Raw genomic sequence first — 6697 nt, forward strand, 5'->3', positions numbered from 1 at the left:
GAGGAGTGGCTGGTGGGTTTGAACCACCAGCCTTCTGGTTAGCAGTCAAGCACTGTAGGCACTATGCTACCACAGCTCCTACTAGAGGGGCTAAAAATGCTGCTAAAGATTCCCTTTAGCAACCTGTTGCTACAGGTGGCCAAGATCCAGCTCTGGTGGCATAAGGCATTTGACTGCTAACCAGAAGGCTGGCAGTTCAAACCCCAGCCACTTCTCAGAAGGAAGGTTGGGCAATTTACTTCCATAGTAATACCACCGCAGAAACCCAAGGAGGGGTCGCTTTGAGTTGGATCCAACTCGACGGCAGTGTGTGCATATGAGACATACAAGCATTTCTGTAGTGGGAGAGCTTCTGGGGGAAGATCTTTCTTCCGATTAAAAGGAGAAGGGCCCTTTACACCTCTCTCCCTTTTTTGCTTTGGATGTCTCATGTGAGGATGTGATGCCTGGAGCTGTGGCAGCCACCTTGTGATCAGGTAACCCCATGGCTGAAGCAGGAAGGTAGGAGTGGAAAGATGAGAAGAGTTGGGTCCTTGAACCCACCATTGAGCTGCCAACCCAACCCTGTGTAATAAATGTTGTTAGTCATTAAGTCACTGTTTATGTTACCTGCACCTGAGCATGTAACTATGATACAAAGTTTAAAAAAAAAAAAAAATTTTTTTTTTAAGTACTTTCATGGCTTGGTGAATATCCTGATCCTCTGCCTGGCATCTTTTCCCCATGAATTCTTATCCTCAAGGCTTCACAAATAGTGATCCTTGAGCTTGGAGAGAGACGTTGCCTTTTACAGTCTCTTCAGATGCTAACCAGGTTCCAATCAGAGAGTAAATGTGAAAACACTTTGCAAACTGTAAAATACAAATGTAAAAGAGAATGGTAAAAAACACATTTGGATTGGGAAAAGACACTTTCATGCTGCAAAAGAAAAGATGCTATGGAGCAGCTGATTCTTTTCTCTGAGGAGAAGAATCCAGTGGAGGCTGAGGTGGCCTAGCAGGAAATTATTTCCCATACTTTCTTTGAAGGACTCAACGGCACAAGTGACGTACTAAATGGAAACTAAGAGTGCAGCTTCATGGGCTAATCTGAGGCTTCAGAATCATGACAACTCATTAGAGTTCATTGAAACACAGAGTATATGCATAAAATTATATGAGTTTAAACTGAAAAGTTAGGATCTTGTAAAATGCCCATATATTTCAACTACTTATTCCTGAAAGTGGTCTAGTTATCTGTGTACTTGTGATATTAATCTCTATCTAAGAATGCTTATCCTCAGACACTTGTGGTTGACAGTGGTAAGATAATTTTCCTGTGGATACTGCAAAATTAAGGTAGAGACACGACTGGCAGTGGAGTTCTGCTGTGGAATGCCAGAAGTTTAGATTCCAAAGATAAAGCTTTGTTTCTAGAAAGCATTTTTCTTTAAGACAATTTTTTTAAAAAATAAAGAGCAATTGGAAAAAAAGTTTCTAGTTTGTTCATATGCCACTGATGTGAAAAGGTGGACTAGGTGAGACAAGGGATGAACAGCTGAAATCTGACTGCTGGACAATGGTTCTTTTTTTTTTTTTTTTTAATGCCTTTCTCATCATGATGTTCAAACTCCCACTAAATGATTGGGTGAGACTGTGCAAATAAGGTGCTTGTGGCCCACCAAGGAGATTGAACAGCTTGCTAATAATGCAAATAATGTATACAGCACTGTTGTAGGGTGGTACCATGTAAATAAGGTGCACGGAACCCTAATGAGGGGATGGGCCAGTTTTGCCAACCTGCTATGCTTAAAAATGAGGCATAAAGGGGGACCTGACTACAACCAAGAAGAGGAGATGGGTTCAGAGCACATCCTTTGGACCTGGGGACCTTGGGCTGAGAACTTCCTGAATCTAGGAGATAGAGCTGGAACACCATAGATAGTGAGAGACAGTGAGAAGCAGTGGCAGAGAAATGGTGGCAGCAGAAACAGGAGACCAGCAGGAGATGGCAAAGTGAGCTTTCTGGACCATGGAGCAAGAGACCTGAGCATGCCTTCAGACTAGAGGCTTGCTGGTGGAGTGGGGTGCCTCTAAGCACTTATTGGTGGAGCTAAAGAGCTTTGTTAACACTTGCCTGAGCAGGGCAGAGGCCAGGCTGGCCCAAGAGGCCTGACAGGCCAAGAGCCAAGAGGTTGAGGGCCAAGGGAAGGGCCTGCCTATGCACATGGTTGGCAAGCTGTCCTTACCAAAGAACTGGATCTTATTTCTGATCCTGAATTGTAATCTTTAATAAGGAACTCTGGTGGTGCAGTGCCTAAAGCATTTGACTGTTAACCACAGGTTGGTGGTTCAAACCCACCAGACACTGCACAAGGAAGATGGGGCAATCTACTTCCATAAAGATTTACAGCCTCAAAAACCCAATGGGGTTGCTATGAGTCGGAATCAACTCGGTAGCAGTGGGTTTTGGTTTTTTACTTCCTTAATAAAACCCATCATCATGAGTATGGTTTGTGAATTGTGTGGACACTGCAATCAATTATTGAACCCAGCAGAGAGGTAGAGTGCTAGGAGGAGGACAGCTGGTGTCAGAATTAGTAAAAAGGTTGGACAGTAGAGGTATGTTTGACCTCTGCCTGATTGGCATGGGGCTGTTGATCTTGACTCTCCTTCCCTCTTGTGAAGTTAGAGGTCAGGTACCTCTGCCTCTGCCATGCCATTTTTATACTGACAACACCGCACACCATTTACAAATCCTTTAGGGCCTTTAAAGAGCTCTGGTGATGTAGTTGGTAAGGCATTTGGCTGCTAACCATGTCGGTGGTTCAAACCCACCAGCTGCTCTGCAGGAGGAAGATGAGGCACTCTACTTCCATAAAGATTTATAACCTTGGAAACCCAATAGGGGTCACTGAGTTGGAATCAACTTGATGGTAGTGGGTTATGGTTTTAGGGCCTTTACCCATCTCATTTGCTATCTGCCTAGTAGATCCTTTGCTGCTCACCCTCCAATTTGGTTAATTTTATTCTCCAACTTTGGTAAAGGATTACTGGTTGGAGAAAATGAAATGTGCCTAAAATTAATTCCCAGGCTGTTTAATTTCATTTATCCACTTTTCCAAGATGTTTCTTCCCCTCTTGAGCAGATATTTATCACATGCCGGATCAGCTTGCATAGGCTGACTTAAGAATTCCATTCTTGAGGAGTGAAATTCCCTCAACACATTCTCGGGGAAGGAGCATGCAGCAATGAGCTGTAGCATCCCTCTTCAGACCTTTACTTGCTGCCATCTACGTGGGTAAGAATACTTCTTCCCCAGACGTTTTCAAAGTGGAACTCTCCAATCACTAAAGCACAAGGTCATGTCCCGGTGTTTCCCAGAGGCAGGTTCCCCCACTAGAAGCTGGACTGAGAGAATTATAACTGCCTAGAGAAAAAAGTAGAGATACGAGGTGCAGAGAGAAAAAGTGTGACGCATCTGATGTTTTGCCCTCCCTGAACTTTAGTTATGTAAGCCAAAAAAGCAAATTCTTGTTTGCACCAGGTAGCCTGATCTGGAATTCTGTTAGTTGCAACCTGAGTAGTCCTCACTCAAAAACAAAACAAACCCGTTGCCACTGAGTCAGTTCTGATTCATGATGACCCCCATGCCATGTGTTATAGAGAACTGCTCCATAGGACTTTCTGGGCTATAATATTTATGGAAGCAGAATGCCAGGTCTTTCTTCCATGGCACCACTGGATGGGTATGAACTGCCAATCTTTAGGTTAACAGTTGAGTGCAAACTGTACCACTAGGGACACTGAAGATAGTTCCAAAAACTGTGCATAAACCTCCCATCTCCCCTTAAACAAGAGTATACAAAAGTATTTCTTTTGAAGAATGTAAGTTTATTTTGTAAATAATCACTTCCAAATTTATACACAATACAAATATACACATACAAATCCAAATCTTCAGACATTTGAATTACTTATAACACACCAGTATTATTATACAATTGGGTGGAATAACAGCTGAAATACACTGTAGGCAAGTTGTTCCAGTTTTTCATATTCAATTTGAAAGATCAGAAAAGTTTATCAGTCACATAGAGTATTAAATACTTTGGGACAATAAAAACATTACATCCACTCTATTATATGATACAATGTAACTGAATATTTACTTAAGTAGTAAAATGGTTAAAAAACGATTTGGATTGTAATCAGAAGAATGTAATTGTAAATCTGTAGAAAGATAAATATTTTCCAAAGAAAACTCCAATAAAAAATCTTTCTCAAACATTTTATATACATAAAGAATAAATTATTTTCATTTAACTTATTTTTTAGTGTCCAAAAAGCCACAAATTTGATAAACTTCTGTTAAAGCCAAAGTTTTTCTAAACATGAGTTCCACAGTGCTGTCTATATGATGTTTGTTAAGAAATGCCAAAATTCTTAAAACACAACACATTAGGGTGAGGAAGAGAAATGCTTGACAATACCAACATGTTTAATTGACAGGCAGAGAGGCTGGTTAAAAGGAGTCTAGGAGATAAGAGGGGAAAACAGGGAGATTATATATCACTAGTTACAGCTATAAAGAACCAAAAAAACAAAACAAAACAAAACAAAACAAAAACCCAGTAAACAAAAAACAAGTTGCTGTCGACTTCACTCCAATTCATGGCAACTCCATGTGTCAGAGTAGAACTGTGCTTGAGTTTTCAGCAGCTGATTTTTTGGAAGTAGACTGCCAGGTCTTTTTTCCTAGGTGCCTATGGGTAAACTCAAACTTCCAATCTTTTAGTTAGCTGGACAGTATCTCAACCATTTACACCCGGGGACTCCACAAAGAGGAAAGCACAGTGTAAATGCTGAGACAAAGATGCAGGCACATACAGACATGTTCACTGTGGCTCAGAAAAGGGATTCATGATTCGTTTTTCAAAGGTTCAAAGACAAATCCCAGCAAGACTTCTGGTTTGAGTCAAACCTCGTCTTGAACTTGTGACTTCTTGCCTGAGGTACTTGGCATACATAAGGGAAGAAATGAATACATTCAGATTCAGTTTTGCTAGATATTAAGCTAGAAGCCCAGCTAAGAGGATAAAACCAGCACAGAGATCACAATTAGTGTTTTTGGCAAAGAAGGTGTTTCTTATCAATGGAGTAGGGAAGGACTGAAATTGGAGTGTTAGTTCTTTAAGAAAGATCAAGGGGAGGTAAAAGAAGAATGTATGACTTCAGAGGAGCCATCTAAGAATGAAGAGAGACTATGAGAAAGAAATGAGAAAAGAAATAGAATTATGAGAAAGAAATAAAAAATTCAGTCCCTTTACTATGTGCTTTGGGAGCTCTGGTAGCGTAGTGCCTAAGGCTCTTGACTGCTAACCAGAAAGCTGGCGGTTCAAACCCACCAGCCACTCCTGGGAAGGAAGGTTGGGCAATCTACTTCTGTAGTAATACTGCCTTGGAAACCCAAGGAGGGGTCGCTATGAGTTGGGTCTGACTCAACGGCACATAACAACTATGTGCTTTAGGTATATGACAATGTTCCCTCCACCTTTTCCTGGAGGGGTATGTTACCAGGACCTAAAAAAAATCAAAACTCACTGTCACTGATTCAACTCATAGCGATTCCTCCTTGGGTTTCCGAGGCAAGCTTACCCTGTTTCAGACACCCAGGCCAGCAATGGGAAGGATACACTTGCAGTTTTGGCTCAGGTACTTTTCAAGTTGAATAAATTTGATTAAATACAGTGAACACAGTCCCAAGCCTCATACGCACTGCCGTGGAATTTGTATCTGACTCATAGCGACCCCTCCTTGGGTTTCCAAGGTGTTATCACTACAGAAGTAGATAGCCCAAGCTTCCTTCCGAGGAGGAACTGGTGGGCTTGAACCACCAGCCTTCTGGTTAGCAGTCAAATATGCCTTAGGCACTATGCTACCAGAGCTCCTCCAAGCCTCACAGCATGCAGATATGCATGCAATTCCCACCATCAAAAAGAACTCATTGTTCCTAAGGCAAAAAAAAAAAGACTGTGCCGTATCACGAAGAGCTCTACTGCAAAATCAAAGGCCCACAGTGAGTGACAGAATGATGCAGCCCAGTAGGACTCTTCAGTGTCCAGTGGGAATACTTTTGGCAGGTAGAAGAATGACACTCCACTGTATGTTATTTTAAAAATATTTTATCAGGGTGTAAGGACATTGATTTTTAACCTATACAAGTTGTGTTTGCTCTGGAGCAGAATCTGAATCGGGTACTTCTCTTCCCTCTTAGGAAGTCTTTGCTTTGGCTTGTTAAGAGTGTCTGAGCTCTGTGCCCTCTCTCCAAGCCCTTACTAACAAAAGGCTACACCTTCCTTCCACAATTACAGGTGTGCTCTTAATGGGCAGCCACCTACCTCAGTACTTAAGGCAACTGCTAAACATGCATGATCATCTGAAGAGCCTTTTCTGAAAAGGGAAGAGTGTATTGAAAAAGAATTTTCGTAAGCAGTTAAGTTTGAATCTACTAGAGAAAAGGTTACATGATGATGCTTCACTCTGATCGCATGAATGCAAAAATACTTGATTTTCACACTTATTTAGTACTGTGAATCTCTGTACTACACAAATAAGGCAAGGCTCACAGTTTCCCAAAGTGTAGAGATGGCATTCAAATGACAAAAGGCAAATTTTTTACTAATGGGTTGAAAGGTAACAACAGGTCATGTGGTCC

Source organism: Orycteropus afer, unplaced genomic scaffold, assembly GCF_000298275.1.
Source record: "Orycteropus afer afer isolate SDZICR_OR568_19922 unplaced genomic scaffold, OryAfe1.0 scaffold00012, whole genome shotgun sequence".
Classification (NCBI taxonomy): domain Eukaryota; kingdom Metazoa; phylum Chordata; class Mammalia; order Tubulidentata; family Orycteropodidae; genus Orycteropus; species Orycteropus afer.